Genomic DNA, 20,410 nt, shown 5'->3' on the forward strand with positions numbered 1-20,410 from the left:
TGTAATGCAAATTGTTAATAGCAGTCCACACGTGAATGGGGAACGCTCCAAATGCTTATGCTTTTGCTACTAGGATTAATAACGGATCGTAAGGGGTTCAACTGCGAAAAGACGACCTCAGCTGCTGGTCCAAGTATCTCTCCGTTTTGGGTGCTGCATGCGCGTGCATTTAACTAACGTGCATGCGATGTACTAGTTCCTGGGAAACGAATCGAATCGTTGTACGCGTCAGTCCTTAGGTATAGATATAAGTAATCGAAGACGGCTTAATCCTGCTTCGTAGATTGCTTTCCAGAAGACGCACTTGCCAATATCATTGGCCGGTGGCCCGACATGCAGTTTGCCCTGTTGCATGGCTTACTTTCAGAGACTCGCTAGTTTATCGTAGTGCCTGGTTGTCGCGAAAGTGAAAAGTAGGAACTGACGGTGATTTGAACCCGGGACCTCCTGCACCCAAAGCAGGAATCATACCCCTAGACCAACAGGCCGCACAATGAAGCAGGTGTGCACCCCGCTACCTACTGAGATCCTGCCGCAATTGCTAGTTGCAGCATGCAGTATGGACCATATTCTCAAAGAGGTTTCTTAATCCTACTCCTACAACATGAGCTGTGCTGAGAACCAGTGTATGTGAAGGCTGAAAGAGCTGCTTGAGTTGTGTGACAGTATGTCGATCGTGTGAAGTGCAAATGTTATCGTGTCACGCACCATCCGCCCACTACGTAGCGTTGCGTGACAGCTCGCACTTTTCGACAGTACTCTGTGTCCATAGCTGTTTTCATAGCTAGGCTGCTTCCAGCACAAGGCATCCATGATACGAAAGTGGCTGTTCCGCGATTTTGATTACCTGACCCTTTGACATCACTTCATGTACGAATACTGGCAAGAATTCTCGCTACATTCCAAGTTGCTCCCTCCGCTTTCAGCCTACTTGGTTGCTTCATTAGCCACGCAAACACTTCCTGAGGACGCTACATGTAATAAATCGCAGCTTATCGGTTTAATGTCAAGATGCTGCTCAATTTAAGTCCGTTAGATGCACCCGATTAGCACTCTGGACTTTGAATCCAGCGATCCGAGTTCGAGTCTCGGTGGAACATGACGCTGTGTTTTGCGATCGTTTCTAGAAATGTGTACGAGCTGGTAGTTGGAATTGTATATCCAGAATTTTAGCTAGGATCATGTAATGCAAATTGTTAATAGCAGTCCACACGTGAATGGGGAACGCTCCAAATGCTTATGCTTTTGCTACTAGGATTAATAACGGATCGTAAGGGGTTCAACTGCGAAAAGACGACCTCAGCTGCTGGTCCAAGTATCTCTCCGTTTTGGGTGCTGCATGCGCGTGCATTTAACAAACGTGCATGCGATGTACTAGTTCCTGGGAAACGAATCGAATCGTTGTACGCGTCAGTCCTTAGGTATAGATATAAGTAATCGAAGACGGCTTAATCCTGCTTCGTAGATTGCTTTCCAGAAGACGCACTTGCCAATATCATTGGCCGGTGGCCCGACATGCAGTTTGCCCTGTTGCATGGCTTACTTTCAGAGACTCGCTAGTTTATCGTAGTGCCTGGTTGTCGCGAAAGGTAAAAGTAGGGCCTGTCTGGGATTTGAACCGGGGACCTCCTGCACCCAAAGCAGGAATCATACCCCTAGACCAACAGGCCGCACAAGAAAGCAGGTGTGCACCCCGGCACCTACTGAGATCCTGCCGCACTTGCTAGTTGCAGCATCCAGTATGGACCATATTCTCAAAGAGGTTTCTTAATCCGACTCCTACAACATGAGCTGTGCTGAGGACCAGTGTATTTGAAGGCTGAAAGAGCTGCTTGAGTTGTGTAACAGTATGTCGATCGTGTGAAGTGCAAATGTTATCGTGTCACGCACCATCCGCCCACTACGTAGCGTTGCGTGACAGCACGCACTTTTCGACAGTACTCTGTGTCCATAGCTGTTTTCATAGCTAGGCTGCTTCCAGCACAAGGCATCCATGATACGAAAGTGGCTGTTCCGCGATTTTGATTACCTGACCCTTTGACATCACTTCATGTACGAATACTGGCAAGAATTCACGCTACATTCCAAGTTGCTCCCTCCGCTTTCAGCCTACTTGGTTGCTTCATTAGCCACGTAAACACTTCCTGAGGACGCTACATGTAATAAATCGCAGCTTATCGGTTTAATGTCAAGATGCTGCTCAATTTAAGTCCGTTAGATGCACCCGATTAGCACTCTGGACTTTGAATCCAGCGATCCGAGTTCGAGTCTCGGTGGAACCTGACGCTGTGTTTTGCGATCGTTTCTAGAAATGTGTACGAGCTGGTATTTGGAATTGTATATCCAGAATTTTAGCTAGGATCATGTAATGCAAATTGTTAATAGCAGTCCACACGTGAATGGGGAACGCTCCAAATGCTTATGCTTTTGCTACTAGGATTAATAACGGAACGTAAGGTGTTCAACTGCGAGAAGACGACCTCAGCTGCTTGTCCCAGCATCTCTCCGTTTTGGGTGCTGCATGCGCGTGCATTTAACAAACGTGCATGCGATGTACTAGTTCCTGGGAAACGAATAGAAACGTTATACGTGTCAGTCCTTAGATATAGATATAAGTAATCGAAGACGGCTTAATCCTGCTTCGTAGATTTACTTTCCACAAGACGCACTTGGGAGTATCATTGGCCGGTAGCACGACATGCAGTTTGTCCTGTTGCATGGCTTACTTTCAGAGACTCGCTAGTTTATCGTAGTGCTTGGTTGTCGCGAAAGTGAAATGTAGGGCCTGTCCGGGAATTGAACCCTGGACCTCCTGCACCCAAAGCAGGAATCATACCCCTAGACCAACAGGCCGCACAAGGAAGCATCTGTGCACCCCGCCACTTACTGAGATCTTGCCGCACTTGCTAGTTGAAGCATCCAATCTGGACCATATTCTCAAAGAGGTTTCCTAATCCGACTCCTACAACATGAGCTGTGCTGAGGACCAGTGTATTTGAAGGCTGAAAGAGCTGCTTGAGTTGTGTAACAGTATGTCGATCGTGTGAAGTGCAAATGTTATCGTGTCACGCACCATCCGCCCACTACGTAGCTTTGTGTGACAGCACGCACTTTTCGACAGTCCTTTGTGTCCTTAGCTGTTTTCATAGATAGGCTGCTTCCAGCACAAGGCATCCACCATACGAAAGTGGCTGTTCCGCGTTTTTGATTGCCTGACCCTTTGACATCATTTCATGTACGAATACTGGCAAGAATTCTCGCTACATTCCAAGTTGATCCCTCCACTTTCAGCCTACTTGGTTGCTTCATTAGCCACGCAAACACTTCCTGAGGACGCTACATGTAATAAATCGCAGCTTATCGGTTTAATGTCAAGATGCTGCTCAATTTAAGTCCGTTAGATGCACCCGATTAGCACTCTGGACTTTGAATCCAGCGATCCGAGTTCGAGTCTCGGTGGAACCTGACGCTGTGTTTTGCGATCGTTTCTAGAAATGTGTACGAGCTGGTAGTTGGAATTGTATATCCAGAATTTTAGCTAGGATCATGTAATGCAAATTGTTAATAGCAGTCCACACGTGAATGGGGAACGCTCCAAATGCTTATGCTTTTGCTACTAGGATTAATAACGGATCGTAAGGGGTTCAACTGCGAAAAGACGACCTCAGCTGCTGGTCCAAGTATCTCTCCGTTTTGGGTGCTGCATGCGCGTGCATTTAACTAACGTGCATGCGATGTACTAGTTCCTGGGAAACGAATCGAATCGTTGTACGCGTCAGTCCTTAGGTATAGATATAAGTAATCGAAGACGGCTTAATCCTGCTTCGTAGATTGCTTTCCAGAAGACGCACTTGCCAATATCATTGGCCTGTGGCCCGACATGCAGTTTGCCCTGTTGCATGGCTTACTTTCAGAGACTCGCTAGTTTATCGTAGTGCCTGGTTGTCGCGAAAGTGAAAAGTAGGAACTGACGGTGATTTGAACCCGGGACCTCCTGCACCCAAAGCAGGAATCATACCCCTAGACCAACAGGCCGCACAATGAAGCAGGTGTGCACCCCGCTACCTACTGAGATCCTGCCGCAATTGCTAGTTGCAGCATGCAGTATGGACCATATTCTCAAAGAGGTTTCTTAATCCTACTCCTACAACATGAGCTGTGCTGAGAACCAGTGTATGTGAAGGCTGAAAGAGCTGCTTGAGTTGTGTGACAGTATGTCGATCGTGTGAAGTGCAAATGTTATCGTGTCACGCACCATCCGCCCACTACGTAGCGTTGCGTGACAGCTCGCACTTTTCGACAGTACTCTGTGTCCATAGCTGTTTTCATAGCTAGGCTGCTTCCAGCACAAGGCATCCATGATACGAAAGTGGCTGTTCCGCGATTTTGATTACCTGACCCTTTGACATCACTTCATGTACGAATACTGGCAAGAATTCTCGCTACATTCCAAGTTGCTCCCTCCGCTTTCAGCCTACTTGGTTGCTTCATTAGCCACGCAAACACTTCCTGAGGACGCTACATGTAATAAATCGCAGCTTATCGGTTTAATGTCAAGATGCTGCTCAATTTAAGTCCGTTAGATGCACCCGATTAGCACTCTGGACTTTGAATCCAGCGATCCGAGTTCGAGTCTCGGTGGAACATGACGCTGTGTTTTGCGATCGTTTCTAGAAATGTGTACGAGCTGGTAGTTGGAATTGTATATCCAGAATTTTAGCTAGGATCATGTAATGCAAATTGTTAATAGCAGTCCACACGTGAATGGGGAACGCTCCAAATGCTTATGCTTTTGCTACTAGGATTAATAACGGATCGTAAGGGGTTCAACTGCGAAAAGACGACCTCAGCTGCTGGTCCAAGTATCTCTCCGTTTTGGGTGCTGCATGCGCGTGCATTTAACTAACGTGCATGCGATGTACTAGTTCCTGGGAAACGAATCGAATCGTTGTACGCGTCAGTCCTTAGGTATAGATATAAGTAATCGAAGACGGCTTAATCCTGCTTCGTAGATTGCTTTCCAGAAGACGCACTTGCCAATATCATTGGCCGGTGGCACGACATGCAGTTTGCCCTGTTGCATGGCTTACTTTCAGAGACTCGCTAGTTTATCGTAGTGCTTGGTTGTCGCGAAAGTGAAATGTACTGCCTATCCGTGACTTGAACCCGGGACCTCCTGCACCCAAAGCAGGAATCATACCCCTAGACCAACAGGCCGCACAAGGAAGCAGGTGTGCACCCCGCCACCTACTGAGATCCTGCGGCAATTGCTAGTTGCAGCACCCAGTATGGACCATATTCTCAAAGGGGTTTCTTAATCCGACTCCTACAACATGAGCTGTGCTGAGGACCAGTGTATGTGAAGGCTGAAAGAGCTGCTTGAGTTGTGTGACAGTATGTCGATCGTGTGAAGTGCAAGTGTTATCGTGTCACGCACCATCCGCCCACTACGTAGCGTTGTGTGACCGCACGCACTTTTCGACAGTACACTGTGACCATAGCTGTTTTCATAGCTAGGCTGTTTCCAGCACAAAGCATCCGCCAAACGAAAGTGGCTGTTCCGCGATTTTGATTACCTGACCCTTTGACATCACTTCATGTACGAATACTGGCAAGAATTCTCGCTACATTCTAAGTTGCTCCCTCCACTTTCAGCCTACTTGGTTGCTTCATTAGCCACGCAAACACTTCCTGAGGACGCTACATGTAATAAATCGCAGCTTATCGGTTTAATGTCAAGATGCTGCTCAATTTAAGTCCGTTAGATGCACCCGATTGTATGGTGTAATGGTTAGTACTCTGGACTTTGAATCCAGCGATCCGAGTTCGGGTCTCGGTGGAACCTGACTCTGTGTTTTGCGATCGTTTCTAGAAATGTGTACGAGCTGGTAGTTGGAATTGTATATCCAGAATTTTAGCTAGGATCATGTAATGCAAATTGTTAATAGCAGTCCACACGTGTATGGGGAACGCTCCAGATGCTTATGCTTTTGCTACTAGGATTAATAACGGAACGTAAGGGGTTTAACTGCGAGAAGACGACCTCAGCTGCTTGTCCCAGTATCTCTCCGTTTTGGGTGCTGCATGCGCGTGCATTTAACAAACGTGCATGCGATGTACTTGTTCCTGAGAAACGAATCGAATCGTTGTACGCGTCAGTCCTTAGGTATAGATATAAGTAATCGAAGACGGCTTAATCCTGCTTCGTAGATTGCTTTCCAGAAGACGCACTTGCCAATATCATTGGCCGGTGGCCCGACATGCAGTTTGCCCTGTTGCATGGCTTACTTTCAGAGACTCGCTAGTTTATCGTAGTGCTTGGTTGTCGCGAAAGTGAAAATTAGGGCCCGTCCGGGATTTGAACCCGGGACCTCCTGCACCTAAAAGCAGGAATCATACCCCTAGACCAACAGGCCGCACAAGGAAGCAGGTGTGCACCCCGCTACCTACTGAGATCCTGCAGCAATTGCTAGTTGCAGCATCCAGTATGGACCATATTCTCAAAGAGGTTTCTTAATCCGACTCCTACAACATGAGCTGTGCTGAGGACCAGTGTATGTGAAGGCTGAAAGAGCTGCTTGAGTTGTGTGACAGTATGTCGATCGTGTGAAGTGCAAATGTTATCGTGTCACGCACCATCCGCCCACTACGTAGCGTTGCGTGACAGCACGCACTTTTCGACAGTACTCTGTGTCCATAGCTGTTTTCATAGCTAGGCCGCTTCCAGCACAAGGCATCCATGATACGAAAGTGGCTGTTCCGCGATTTTGATTACCTGACCCTTTGACATCACTTCATGTACGAATACTGGCAAGAATTCTCGCTACATTCCAAGTTGATCCCTCCACTTACAGCCTACTTGGTTGCTTCATTAGCCACGCAAACACTTCCTGAGGACGCTACATGTAATAAATCGCAGCTTATCGGTTTAATGTCACGATGCTGCTCAATTTAAGTCCGCTAGAGGCACCCGGTTCCATGGTGTAATGGTTAGCACTCTAGACTTTGAATCCAGCGATCCGAGTTCGAGTCTCGGTGGAACCTGACTCTGTGTTTTGCGATCGTTTCTAGAAATGTGTACGAGCTGGTAGTTGGAATTGTATATCCAAAATTTTAGCTAGGATCATGTAATGCAAATTGTTAATAGCAGTCCACACGTGTATGGGGAACGCTCCAAATGCTTATGCTTTTGCTACTAGGACTAATAACGGAACGTAAGGGGTTCAACTGCGAAAAGACGACCTCAGCTGCTGGTCCCAGTATCTCTCCGTTTTGGGTGCTGCATGCGCGTGAATTTAACAAACGTGCATGCGATGTACTAGTTCCTGGGAAACGAATCGACTCGTTGTACGCGTCAGTCCTTAGGTATAGATATAAGTAATCGAAGACGGCTTAATCCTGCCTCGTAGATTGCTTTCCAGAAGACGCACTTGCCAATATCATTGGCCGGTGGCACGACATGCAGTTTGCCCTGTTGCATGGCTTACTTTCAGAGACTCGCTAGTTTATCGTAGTGCTTGGTTGTCGTGAAAGTGAAAAGTAGGGCCTGTCCGTGATTTGAACCCGGGACCTCCTGCACCCAAAGCAGGAATCATACCCCTAGACCAACAGGCCGCACAAGGAAGCAGGTGTGCACCCCGCTACCTACTGAGATCCTGCCGCAATTGCTAGTTGCAGCATCCAGTATGGACCATATTCTCAAAGAGGTTTCTTAATCCGACTCCTACAACATGAGCTGTGCTGAGGACCAGTGTATGTGAAGGCTGAAAGAGCTGCTAGAGTTGTGTGACAGTATGTCGATCGTGTGAAGTGCAAGTGTTATCGTGTCACGCACCATCCGCCCACTACGTAGCGTTGCGTGACTGCACGCACTTTTCGACAGTACTCTGTGTCCATAGCTGTTTTCATAGCTAGGCTGCTTCCAGCACAAGGCATCCATGATACGAAAGTGGCTGTGCCGCGATTTTGATTACCTGACCCTTTGACATCACTTCATGTACGAATACTGGCAAGAATTCTCGCTACATTCCAAGTTGCTCCCTCCACTTTCAGCCTACTTGGTTGCTTCATTAGCCACGCAAACACTTCCTGAGGACGCTACATGTAATAAATCGCAGCTAATCGGTTTAATGTCAAGATGCTGCTCAATTTAAGTCCGCTAGAGGCACCCGGTTCCATGATGTAATGGTTAGCACCCTGGACTTTGAATCCAGCGATCCGAGTTCGAGTCTCGGTGGAACCTGACGCTGTGTTTTGCGATCGTTTCTAGAAATGTGTACTAGCTTTTAGTTGGAATTGTATATCCAGAATTTTATCTAGGATCATGTAATGCAAATTGTTAATAGCAGTCCACACGTGAAATGGGAACGCTCCAAATGCTTATGCTTTTGCTACTAGGATTAATAACGGAACTTAAGGGGTTCAACTGCGAGAAGACGACCTCAGCTGCTTGTCCCAGCATCTCTCCGTTTTGGGTGCTGCATGCGCGTGCATTTAACAAACGTGCATGCGATGTACTAGTTCCTGGGAAACGAATAGAAACGTTATACGTGTCAGTCTTTAGATGTAGATATAAGTAATCGAAGACGGCTTAATCCTGCTTCGTAGATTTACTTTCCACAAGACGCACTTGCCAGTATCATTGGCCGGTGGCACGACATGCAGTTTGTCCTGTTGCATGGCTTACTTTCAGAGACTCGCTAGTTTATCGTAGTGCTTGGTTGTCGCGAAAGGGAAAAGTAGGGCCTGTCCGTGATTTGAACACGGGACCTCCTGCACCCAAAGCAGGAATCATACCCCTAGACCAACAGGCCGCACATGGTAGCAGGTGTGCACCCCGCTACCTACTGAGATCCTGCCGCAATTGCTAGTTGCAGCATCCAGTATGGACCATATTCTCAAAGAGGTTTCTTAATCCGACTCCTACAACATGAGCTGTGCTGAGGACCAGTGTATGTGAAGGCTGAAAGAGCTGCTTGAGTTGTGTGACAGTATGTCGATCGTGTGAAGTGCAAATGTTATCGTGTCACGCACCATCCGCCCACTACGTAGCGTTGCGTGACAGCACGCACTTTTCGACAGTACTCTGTGTCCATAGCTGTTTTCATAGCTAGGCTGCTTCCAGCACAAGGCATCCATGATACGAAAGTGGCTGTGCCGCGATTTTGATTACCTGACCCTTTGACATCACTTCATGTACGAATACTGGCAAGAATTCTCGCTACATTCCAAGTTGCTCCCTCCACTTTCAGCCTACTTGGTTGCTTCATTAGCCACGCAAACACTTCCTGAGGACGCTACATGTAATAAATCGCAGCTAATCGGTTTAATGTCAAGATGCTGCTCAATTTAAGTCCGCTAGAGGCACCCGGTTCCATGATGTAATTGTTAGCACTCTGGACTTTCAATCCAGCGATCCGAGTTCGAGTCTCGGTGGAACCTGACGCTGTATTTTGCGATCGTTTCTAGAAATGTGTACGAGCTTTTAGTTGGAATTGTATATCCAGAATTTTATCTAGGATCATGTAATGCAAATTGTTAATAGCAGTTCACACGTGAAATGGGAACGCTCCAAATGCTTATGCTTTTGCTACTAGGATTAATAAGGGAACGTAAGGGGTTCAACTGCGAGAAGACGACCTCAGCTGCTTGTCCCAGCATCTCTCCGTTTTGGATGCTGCATGCGCGTGCATTTAACAAACGTGCATGCGATGTACTAGTTCCTGGGAAACGAATAGAAACGTTATACGTGTCAGTCTTTAGATGTAGATATAAGTAATCGAAGACGGCTTAATCCTGCTTCGTAGATTTACTTTCCACAAGACGCACTTGCCAGTATCATTGGCCGGTGGCACGACATGCAGTTTGTCCTGTTGCATGGCTTACTTTCAGAGACTCGCTAGTTTATCGTAGTGCTTGGTTGTCGCGAAAGGGAAAAGTAGGGCCCGTCCGGGATTTGAACACGGGACCTCCTGCACCCAAAGCAGGAATCATACCCCTAGACCAACAGGCCGCACAAGGAAGCAGGTGTGCACCCCGCTACCTACTGAGATCCTGCCGCAATTGCTAGTTGCAGCATCCAGTATGGACCATATTCTCAAAGAGGTTTCTTAATCCGACTCCTACAACATGAGCTGTGCTGAGGACCAGTGTATGTGAAGGCTGAAAGAGCTGCTTGAGTTGTGTGACAGTATGTCGATCGTGTGAAGTGCAAATGTTATCGTGTCACGCACCATCCGCCCACTACGTAGCGTTGCGTGACAGCACGCACTTTTCGACAGTACTCTGTGTCCATAGCTGTTTTCATAGCTAGGCTGCTTCCAGCACAAGGCATCCATGATACGAAAGTGGCTGTGCCGCGATTTTGATTACCTGACCCTTTGACATCACTTCATGTACGAATACTGGCAAGAATTCTCGCTACATTCCAAGTTGCTCCCTCCACTTTCAGCCTACTTGGTTGCTTCATTAGCCACGCAAACACTTCCTGAGGACGCTACATGTAATAAATCGCAGCTTATCGGTTTAATGTCAAGATGCTGCTCAATTTAAGTCCGTTAGATGCACCCGATTGCATGGTGTAATGGTTAGCACTCTGGACTTTGAATCCAGCTATCCGAGTTCGAGTCTCGGTGGAACCTGACGCTGTGTTTTGCGATCGTTTCTAGATATGTGTACGAGCTGGTAGTTGGAATTGTATATCCAGAATTTTAGCTAGGATCATGTAATGCAAATTGTTAATAGCAGTCCACAAGTGAATGAGGAACGCTCCAAATGCTTATGCTTTTGCTACTAGGATTAATAACGGAACGTAAGGGGTTCAACTGCGAAAAGACGACCTCAGCTGCTGGTCCAGGTATCTCTCCGTTTTGGGTGCTGCATGCGCGTGCATTTAACAAACGTGCATGCGATGTACTAGTCCCTGGGAAACGAATCGAATCGTTGTACGCGTCAGTCCTTAGGTATAGATATAAGTAATCGAAGACGGCTTAATCCTGCTTCGTAGATTGCTTTCCAGAAGACGCACTTGCCAATATCATTGGCCGGTGGCCCGACATGCAGTTTGCCCTGTTGCATGGCTTACTTTCAGAGACTCGCTAGTTTATCGTAGTGCCTGGTTGTCGCGAAAGTGAAAAGTAGGGCCTGTCTGGGATTTGAACGGGGGACCTCCTGCACCCAAAGCAGGAATCATACCCCTAGACCAACAGGCCGCACAAGAAAGCAGGTGTGCACCCCGCCACCTACTGAGATCCTGCCGCACTTGCTAGTTGCGGCATCCAGTATGGACCATATTCTCAAAGAGGTTTCTTAATCCGACACCTACAACATGAGCTGTGCTGAGGACCAGTGTATGTGAAGGCTGAAAGAGCTGCTTGAGTTGTGTGACAGTATGTCGATCGTGTGAAGTGCAAATGTTATCGTGTCACGCACCATCCGCCCACTACATAGCGTTGTGTGTCAGCACGCACTTTTCGACAGTACTCTGTGTCCATAGCTGTTTTCATAGCTAGGCTGCATCCAGCACAAAGCATCCACCATACGAAAGTAGCTGTTCCGCGATTTTGATTACCTGACCCTTTGACATCACTTCATGTACGAATAATGGCAAGAATTCTAGCTACATTCCAAGTTGCTCCCTCCACTTTCAGCCTACTTGGTTGCTTCATTAGCCACGCAAACACTTCCTGAGGACTCTACATGTAATAAATCGCAGCTTATCGGTTTAATGTCAAGATGCTGCTCAATTTAAGTCCGCTAGAGGCACCCGGTTCCATGTTGTAATTGTTAGCATTGTGGACTTTGAATCCAGCGATCCGAGTTCGAGTCTCGGTGGAACCTAACTCCGTGTTATGCGATCGTTTCTAGAAATGTGTACGAGCTGGTAATTGAAATTGTATATCCAGAATTTTAGCTAGGGTCATGCAATGCAAATTGTTAATAGCAGTCCACATGTGAATGGGGAACGCTCCCAATGCTTATGCTTTTGCTACTAGGATTAATAACGGAACGTAAGGTGTTCAACTGCGAGAAGACGACCTCAGCTGCTTGTCCCAGCATCTCTCCGTTTTGGGTGCTGCATGCGCGTGCATTTAACAAACGTACATGCGATGTACTAGTTCCTGGGAAACGAATAGAAACGTTATACGTGTCAGTCCTTAGATATTGATATAAGTAATCGAAGACGGCTTAATCCCGCTTCGTAGATTTACTTTCCACAAGACGCACTTGCCAGTATCATTGGCCGGTGGCACGACATGCAGTTTGTCCTGTTGCATGGCTTACTTTCAGAGACTCGCTAGTTTATCGTAGTGCTTGGTTGTCGCGAAAGGGAAAAGTAGGGCCCGTCCGGGATTTGAACACGGGACCTCCTGCACCCAAAGCAGGAATCATACCCCTAGACCAACAGGCCGCACAAGGAAGCAGGTGTGCACCCCGCTACCTACTGAGATCCTGCCGCAATTGCTAGTTGCAGCATCCAGTATGGACCATATTCTCAAAGAGGTTTCTTAATTTGACTCCTACAACATGAGCTGTGCTGAGGACCAGTGTATGTGAAGGCTGAAAGAGCTGCTTGAGTTGTGTGACAGTATGTCGATCGTGTGAAGTGCAAATGTTATCGTGTCACGCACCATCCGCCCACTACGTAGCGTTGCGTGACAGCACGCACTTTTCGACAGTACTCTGTGTCCATAGCTGTTTTCATAGCTAGGCTGCTTCCAGCACAAGGCATCCATGATACGAAAGTGGCTGTGCCGCGATTTTGATTACCTGACCCTTTGACATCACTTCATGTACGAATACTGGCAAGAATTCTCGCTACATTCCAAGTTGCTCCCTCCACTTTCAGCCTACTTGGTTGCTTCATTAGCCACGCAAACACTTCCTGAGGACGCTACATGTAATAAATCGCAGCTTATCGGTTTAATGTCAAGATGCTGCTCAATTTAAGTCCGTTAGATGCACCCGATTGCATGGTGTAATGGTTAGCACTCTGGACTTTGAATCCAGCTATCCGAGTTCGAGTCTCGGTGGAACCTGACGCTGTGTTTTGCGATCGTTTCTAGATATGTGTACGAGCTGGTAGTTGGAATTGTATATCCAGAATTTTAGCTAGGATCATGTAATGCAAATTGTTAATAGCAGTCCACAAGTGAATGATGAACGCTCCAAATGCTTATGCTTTTGCTACTAGGATTAATAACGGAACGTAAGGGGTTCAACTGCGAAAAGACGACCTCAGCTGCTGGTCCAGGTATCTCTCCGTTTTGGGTGCTGCATGCGCGTGCATTTAACAAACGTGCATGCGATGTACTAGTCCCTGGGAAACGAATCGAATCGTTGTACGCGTCAGTCCTTAGGTATAGATATAAGTAATCGAAGACGGCTTAATCCTGCTTCGTAGATTGCTTTCCAGAAGACGCACTTGCCAATATCATTGGCCGGTGGCCCGACATGCAGTTTGCCCTGTTGCATGGCTTACTTTCAGAGACTCGCTAGTTTATCGTAGTGCCTGGTTGTCGCGAAAGTGAAAAGTAGGGCCTGTCTGGGATTTGAACGGGGGACCTCCTGCACCCAAAGCAGGAATCATACCCCTAGACCAACAGGCCGCACAAGAAAGCAGGTGTGCACCCCGCCACCTACTGAGATCCTGCCGCACTTGCTAGTTGCGGCATCCAGTATGGACCATATTCTCAAAGAGGTTTCTTAATCCGACACCTACAACATGAGCTGTGCTGAGGACCAGTGTATGTGAAGGCTGAAAGAGCTGCTTGAGTTGTGTGACAGTATGTCGATCGTGTGAAGTGCAAATGTTATCGTGTCACGCACCATCCGCCCACTACATAGCGTTGTGTGTCAGCACGCACTTTTCGACAGTACTCTGTGTCCATAGCTGTTTTCATAGCTAGGCTGCATCCAGCACAAAGCATCCACCATACGAAAGTAGCTGTTCCGCGATTTTGATTACCTGACCCTTTGACATCACTTCATGTACGAATAATGGCAAGAATTCTAGCTACATTCCAAGTTGCTCCCTCCACTTTCAGCCTACTTGGTTGCTTCATTAGCCACGCAAACACTTCCTGAGGACTCTACATGTAATAAATCGCAGCTTATCGGTTTAATGTCAAGATGCTGCTCAATTTAAGTCCGCTAGAGGCACCCGGTTCCATGTTGTAATTGTTAGCATTGTGGACTTTGAATCCAGCGATCCGAGTTCGAGTCTCGGTGGAACCTAACTCCGTGTTATGCGATCGTTTCTAGAAATGTGTACGAGCTGGTAATTGAAATTGTATATCCAGAATTTTAGCTAGGGTCATGCAATGCAAATTGTTAATAGCAGTCCACATGTGAATGGGGAACGCTCCCAATGCTTATGCTTTTGCTACTAGGATTAATAACGGAACGTAAGGTGTTCAACTGCGAGAAGACGACCTCAGCTGCTTGTCCCAGCATCTCTCCGTTTTGGGTGCTGCATGCGCGTGCATTTAACAAACGTACATGCGATGTACTAGTTCCTGGGAAACGAATAGAAACGTTATACGTGTCAGTCCTTAGATATTGATATAAGTAATCGAAGACGGCTTAATCCCGCTTCGTAGATTTACTTTCCACAAGACGCACTTGCCAGTATCATTGGCCGGTGGCACGACATGCAGTTTGTCCTGTTCCATGGCTTACTTTCAAAGACTCGCTAGTTTATCGTAGTGCTTGGTTGTTGGGAAAGTGAAATGTAGGGCCTGTCCGGGATTTGAACCCGGGACCTCCTGCACCCAAAGCAGGAATCATACCCCTAGACCAACAGGCCGCACAAGGAAGCAGGTGTGCACCCCGCCACCTACTGAGATCCTGCCGCACTTGCTAGTTGCAGCAACCAGTATGGACCATATTCTCAAAGAGGTTTCTTAATCCGACTCCTACAACATGAGCTGTGCTGAGGACCAGTGTATTTGAAGGCTGAAAGAGCTGCTTCAGTTGTGTAACAGTATGTCGATCGTGTGAAGTGCAAATGTTATCGTGTCATTCACCATCCGCCCACTACGTAGCGTTGTGTGACAGCACGCACTTTTCGATAGTCCTTTGTGTCCTTAGCTGTTTTCATAGATAGGCTGCTTCCAGCACAAGGCATCCACCATACGAAAGTGGCTGTTCCGCGTTTTTGATTGCCTGACCCTATGACATCATTTCATGTACGAATACTGGCAAGAATTCTCGCTACATTCCAAGTTGATCCCTCCACTTTCAGCCTACTTGGTTGCTTCATTAGCCACGCAAACACTTCCTGAGGACGCTACATGTAATAAATCGCAGCTTATCGGTTTAATGTCAAGATGCTGCTCATTTTAAGTCCGTTAGATGCACCCGATTCCATGGTGTAATGGTTAGCACTCTGGACTTTGAATCCAGCGATCCGAGTTCGAGTCTCGGTGGAACCTGACGCTGTGTTTTGCGATCGTTTCTAGAAATGTGTACGAGCTGGTAGTTGGAATTGTATATCCAGAATTTTAGCTAGGATCATGTAATGCAAATTGTTAATAGCAGTCCACAAGTGAATGAGGAACGCTCCAAATGCTTATGCTTTTGCTACTAGGATTAATAACGGAACGTAAGGGGTTCAACTGCGAAAAGACGACCTCAGCTGCTGGTCCAGGTATCTCTCCGTTTTGGGTGCTGCATGCGCGTGCATTTAACAAACGTGCATGCGATGTACTAGTTCCTGGGAAACGAATCGAATCGTTGTACGCGTCAGTCCTTAGGTATAGATATAAGTAATCGAAGACGGCTTAATCCTGCTTCGTAGATTGCTTTCCAGAAGACGCACTTGCCAATATCATTGGCCGGTGGCCCGACATGCAGTTTGCCCTGTTGCATGGCTTACTTTCAGAGACTCGCTAGTTTATCGTAGTGCCTGGTTGTCGCGAAAGTGAAAAGTAGGGCCTGCCTGGGATTTGAACCGGGGACCACCTGCACCCAAAGCAGGAATCATACCCCTAGACCAACAGGCCGCACAAGAAAGCAGGTGTGCACCCCGCCACCTACTGAGATCCTGCCGCACTTGCTAGTTGCAGCATCCAGTATGGACCATATTCTCAAAGAGGTTTCTTAATCCGACACCTACAACATGAGCTGTGCTGAGGACCAGTGTATGTGAAGGCTGAAAGAGCTGCTTGAGTTGTGTGACAGTATGTCGATCGTGTGAAGTGCAAATGTTATCGTGTCACGCACCATCCGCCCACTACATAGCGTTGTGTGTCAGCACGCACTTTTCGACAGTACTCTGTGTCCATAGCTGTTTTCATAGCTAGGCTGCATGCAGCACAAAGCATCCACCATACGAAAGTAGCTGTTCCGCGATTTTGATTACCTGACCCTTTGACATCACTTCATGTACGAATAATGGCAAGAATTCTAGCTACATTCCAAGTTGCTCCCTCCACTTTCAGCCTACTTGGTTGCTTCATTAGCCACGCAAACACTTCCTGAGGACTCTACATGTAATAAATCGCAGCTTATCGGTTTAATGTCAAGATGCTGCTCAATTTAAGTCCGCTAGAGGCACCCGGTTCCATGTTGTAATTGTTAGCATTGTGGACTTTGAATCCAGCGATCCGAGTTCGAGTCTCGGTGGAACCTAACTCCGTGTTATGCGATCGTTTCTAGAAATGTGTACGAGCTGGTAATTGAAATTGTATATCATGAATTTTAGCTAGGATCATGTAATGCAAATTGTTAATAGCAGTCCACACGTGAATGGGGAACGCTCCAAATGCTTATGCTTTTGCTACTAGGACTAATAACGGAACGTAAGGTGTTCAACTGCGAGAAGACGACCTCAGCTGCTTGTCCCAGCATCTCTCCGTTTTGGGTGCTGCATGCGCGTGCATTTAACAAACGTGCATGCGATGTACTAGTTCCTGGGAAACGAATAGAAACGTTACACGTGTCAGTCCTTAGATATAGATATAAGTAATCGAAGACGGCCTAATCCTGCTTCGTAGATTTCCTTTCCACAAGACGCACTTGGGAGTATCATTGGCCGGTAGCACGACATTGCATGGCTTACTTTCAGAGACTCGCTAGTTTATCGTAGTGCCTGGTTGTCGCGAAAGTGAAATGTAGGGCCTGTCCGGGAATTGAACCCGGGACCTCCTGCACCCAAAGCAGAAATGATACCCCTAGACCAACAGGCCGCTCAAGGAAGCATCTGTGCACCCCGCCACTTACTGAGATCTTGCCGCACTTGCTAGTTGAAGCATCCAATCTGGACCATATTCTCAAAGAGGTTTCCTAATCCGACTCCTACAACATGAGCTGTGCTGAGGACCAGTGTATTTGAAGGCTGAAAGAGCTGCTAGAGTTGTGTAACAGTATGTCGATCGTGTGAATTGCAAATGTTATCGTGTCACGCACCATCCGCCCACTACGTAGCGTTGTGTGACAGCACGCACTTTTCGACAGTCCTTTGTGTCCTTAGCTGTTTTCATAGATAGGCTGTTTCCAGCACAAAGCATCCACCATACGAAAGTGGCTGTTCCGCGTTTTTGATTGCCTGACCCTTTGACATCATTTCATGTACGAATACTGGCAAGAATTCTCGCTACATTCCAAGTTTCTCCCTCCACTTTCAGCCTACTTGGTTGCTTCATTAGCCACGCAAACACTTCCAGAGGACGCTACATGTAATAAATCGCAGCTTATCGGTTTAATGTCACGATGCTGCTCAATTTAAGTCCGCTAGAGGCACCCGGTTCCATGGTGTAATGGTTAGCACTCTAGACTTTGAATCCAGCGATCCGGGTTCGAGTCTCGGTGGAATCTGTCTCTGTGTTTTGCGATCGTTTCTAGAAATGTGTACGAGCTGGTAGTTGGAATTGTATATCCTGAATTTTAGCTAGGATCATGTAATGCAAATTGTTAATAGCAGTCCACACGTGTATGGGGAACGCTCCAAATGCTTATGCTTTTGCTACTAGGATTAATAACGGAACGTAAGGGGTTCAACTGCGAAAAGACGACCTCAGCTGCTTGTCCCAGTATCTCTCCGTTTTGGGTGCTGCATGGGCGTGCATTTAACAAACGTGCATGCGATGTACTAGTTCCTGGGAAACGAATCGAATCGTTGTACGCGTCAGTCCTTAGGTATAGATATAAGTAATCGAAGACGGCTTAATCCTGCTTCGTAGATTGCTTTCCAGAAGACGCACTTGCCAGTATCATTGGCCGGTAGAACGACAAGCAGTTTGTCCTGTTCCATGGCTTACTTTCAGAGACTCGCTAGTTTATCGTAGTGCTTGGTTGTCGCGAAAGTGAAATGTAGGGCCTGTCCGGGATTTGAACCCGGGACCTCCTGCACCCAAAGCAGGAATCATACCCCTAGACCAACAGGCCGCACAAGGAAGCATCTGTGCACCCCGCCACCTACTGAGATCTTGCCGCGCTTGCTAGTTGAAGCATCCAGTATGGACCATATTCTCAAAGAGGATTCTTAATCCGACACCTACAACATGAGCTGTGCTGAGGACCAGTATATGTGAAGGCTGAAAGAGCTGCTTGAGTTGTGTGACAGTATGTCGATCGTGTGAAGTGCAAATGTTATAGTGTCACGCACCATTCGCCCACTACGTAGCGTTGTGTGACAGCACGCACTTTTCGACAGTACACTGTGACCATAGTTGTTTTCATAGCTAGGCTCTTTCCAGCACAAAGCATCCACCATACGAAAGTGGCTGTTCCGCGATTTTGATTACCTGACCCTTTGACATCACTTCATGTACGAATACTGGCAAGAATTCTCGCTACATTCCAAGTTGCTCCCTCCACTTTCAGCCTACTTGGTTGCTTCATTAGCCACGCAAACACTTCCTGACGACGCTACATGTAATAAATCGCAGCTAATCGGTTTAATGTCAAGATGCTGCTCAATTTTAGTCCACTAGAGGCACCCGGTTCCATGGTGTAATGGTTAGCAGTCTGTACTTTGAATCCAGCGATCCGAGTTCGAGTCTCGGTGGAACCTGACTCTGTGTTTTGCGATCGTTTCTAGAAATGTGTACGAGCTGGTAGTTGGAATTGTATATCCTGAATTTTAGCTAGGATCATGTAATGCAAATTGTTAATAGCAGTCCACACGTGTATGGGGAACGCTCCAAATGCTTATGCTTTTGCTACTAGGATTAATAACGGAACGTAAGGGGTTCAACTGCGAAAAGACGACCTCAGCTGCTTGTCCCAGTATCTCTCCGTTTTGGGTGCTGCATGGGCGTGCATTTAACAAACGTGCATGCGATGTACTAGTTCCTGGGAAACGAATCGAATCGTTGTACGCGTCAGTCCTTAGGTATAGATATAAGTAATCGAAGACGGCTTAATCCTGCTTCGTAGATTGCTTTCCAGAAGACGCACTTGCCAGTATCATTGGCCGGTAGAACGACAAGCAGTTTGTCCTGTTCCATGGCTTACTTTCAGAGACTCGCTAGGTTATCGTAGTGCTTGGTTGTCGCGAAAGTGAAATGTAGGGCCTGTCCGGGATTTGAACCCGGGACCTCCTGCACCCAAAGCAGGAATCATACCCCTAGACCAACAGGCCGCACAAGGAAGCATCTGTGCACCCCGCCACCTACTGAGATCTTGTCGCACTTGCTATGTGCAGCATCCAATCTGAACCCTATTCTCAAAGAGATTTCTTAATCCTACTCCTACAACATGAGCTGTGCTGAGGACCAGTGTATTTGAAGGCTGAAAGAGCTGCTAGAGTTGTGTAACAGTATGTCGATCGTGTGAAGTGCAAATGTTATCGTGTCACGCACCATCCGCCCACTACGTAGCGTTGTGTGACAGCACGCACTTTTCGACAGTCCTTTGTGTCCTTAGCTGTTTTCATAGATAGGCTGCTTCCAGCACAAGGCATCCATGATACGAAAGTGGCTGTTCCGCGATTTTGATTACCTGACCCTTTGACATCACTTCATGTACGAATAATGGCAAGAATTCTAGCTACATTCCAAGTTGCTCCCTCCACTTTCAGCCTACTTGGTTGCTTCATTAGCCACGCAAACACTTCCTGAGGACGCTACATGTAATAAATCGCAGCTTATCGGTTTAATGTCAAGATGCTGCTCAATTTAAGTCCGCTAGAGGCACCCGGTTCCATGGTGTAATGGTTAGCACTCTGGACTTTGAATCCAGCGATCCGAGTTCGAGTCTCGGTGGAACCTGACTCTGTGTTTTGCGATCGTTTCTAGAAATGTGTACGAGCTGGTAGTTGGAATTGTATATCCAGAATTTTAGCTAGGATCATGTAATGCAAATTGTTAATAGCAGTCCACACGTGAATGGGGAACGCTCCAAATGCTTATGCTTTTGCTACTAGGATTAATAACGGAACGTAAGGGGTTAAACTGCGAAAAGACGA

At 47.1% G+C, this 20,410-nt stretch overlaps 15 non-coding genes across 15 annotated transcripts; 5 read left to right on the plus strand and 10 right to left on the minus strand.

The window, feature by feature from the left end:
- Positions 1 to 2,781: 2,781 nt before the first annotated feature.
- On the minus strand, positions 2,782 to 2,853 carry Trnap-ugg (transfer RNA proline (anticodon UGG)). The gene has a single exon. It is a non-coding gene; the product is annotated as a tRNA-Pro (tRNA).
- Positions 2,854 to 5,145: 2,292 nt separating this feature from the next.
- On the minus strand, positions 5,146 to 5,217 carry Trnap-ugg (transfer RNA proline (anticodon UGG)). The gene has a single exon. It is a non-coding gene; the product is annotated as a tRNA-Pro (tRNA).
- Positions 5,218 to 6,972: 1,755 nt separating this feature from the next.
- On the plus strand, positions 6,973 to 7,044 carry Trnaq-uug (transfer RNA glutamine (anticodon UUG)). Its single transcript has one exon. It is a non-coding gene; the product is annotated as a tRNA-Gln (tRNA).
- A 498-nt stretch (positions 7,045 to 7,542) lies between these two features.
- On the minus strand, positions 7,543 to 7,614 carry Trnap-ugg (transfer RNA proline (anticodon UGG)). The gene has a single exon. It is a non-coding gene; the product is annotated as a tRNA-Pro (tRNA).
- A 556-nt stretch (positions 7,615 to 8,170) lies between these two features.
- On the plus strand, positions 8,171 to 8,242 carry Trnaq-uug (transfer RNA glutamine (anticodon UUG)). Its single transcript has one exon. It is a non-coding gene; the product is annotated as a tRNA-Gln (tRNA).
- Positions 8,243 to 8,741: 499 nt separating this feature from the next.
- On the minus strand, positions 8,742 to 8,813 carry Trnap-ugg (transfer RNA proline (anticodon UGG)). Its single transcript has one exon. It is a non-coding gene; the product is annotated as a tRNA-Pro (tRNA).
- A 1,127-nt stretch (positions 8,814 to 9,940) lies between these two features.
- Trnap-ugg (transfer RNA proline (anticodon UGG)) lies at positions 9,941 to 10,012 on the minus strand. Its single transcript has one exon. It is a non-coding gene; the product is annotated as a tRNA-Pro (tRNA).
- A 2,325-nt stretch (positions 10,013 to 12,337) lies between these two features.
- Trnap-ugg (transfer RNA proline (anticodon UGG)) lies at positions 12,338 to 12,409 on the minus strand. The gene has a single exon. It is a non-coding gene; the product is annotated as a tRNA-Pro (tRNA).
- A 2,325-nt stretch (positions 12,410 to 14,734) lies between these two features.
- On the minus strand, positions 14,735 to 14,806 carry Trnap-ugg (transfer RNA proline (anticodon UGG)). The gene has a single exon. It is a non-coding gene; the product is annotated as a tRNA-Pro (tRNA).
- Positions 14,807 to 15,362: 556 nt separating this feature from the next.
- Trnaq-uug (transfer RNA glutamine (anticodon UUG)) lies at positions 15,363 to 15,434 on the plus strand. The gene has a single exon. It is a non-coding gene; the product is annotated as a tRNA-Gln (tRNA).
- A 1,683-nt stretch (positions 15,435 to 17,117) lies between these two features.
- Trnap-ugg (transfer RNA proline (anticodon UGG)) lies at positions 17,118 to 17,189 on the minus strand. Its single transcript has one exon. It is a non-coding gene; the product is annotated as a tRNA-Pro (tRNA).
- A 556-nt stretch (positions 17,190 to 17,745) lies between these two features.
- Positions 17,746 to 17,817, plus strand: Trnaq-uug (transfer RNA glutamine (anticodon UUG)). The gene has a single exon. It is a non-coding gene; the product is annotated as a tRNA-Gln (tRNA).
- Positions 17,818 to 18,315: 498 nt separating this feature from the next.
- Trnap-ugg (transfer RNA proline (anticodon UGG)) lies at positions 18,316 to 18,387 on the minus strand. The gene has a single exon. It is a non-coding gene; the product is annotated as a tRNA-Pro (tRNA).
- A 1,126-nt stretch (positions 18,388 to 19,513) lies between these two features.
- On the minus strand, positions 19,514 to 19,585 carry Trnap-ugg (transfer RNA proline (anticodon UGG)). The gene has a single exon. It is a non-coding gene; the product is annotated as a tRNA-Pro (tRNA).
- A 556-nt stretch (positions 19,586 to 20,141) lies between these two features.
- On the plus strand, positions 20,142 to 20,213 carry Trnaq-uug (transfer RNA glutamine (anticodon UUG)). Its single transcript has one exon. It is a non-coding gene; the product is annotated as a tRNA-Gln (tRNA).
- Positions 20,214 to 20,410: the final 197 nt, after the last annotated feature.

This window comes from Schistocerca gregaria, chromosome 2 (genome assembly GCF_023897955.1).
Source record: "Schistocerca gregaria isolate iqSchGreg1 chromosome 2, iqSchGreg1.2, whole genome shotgun sequence".
Taxonomy (NCBI): Eukaryota; Metazoa; Arthropoda; class Insecta; order Orthoptera; family Acrididae; genus Schistocerca; species Schistocerca gregaria.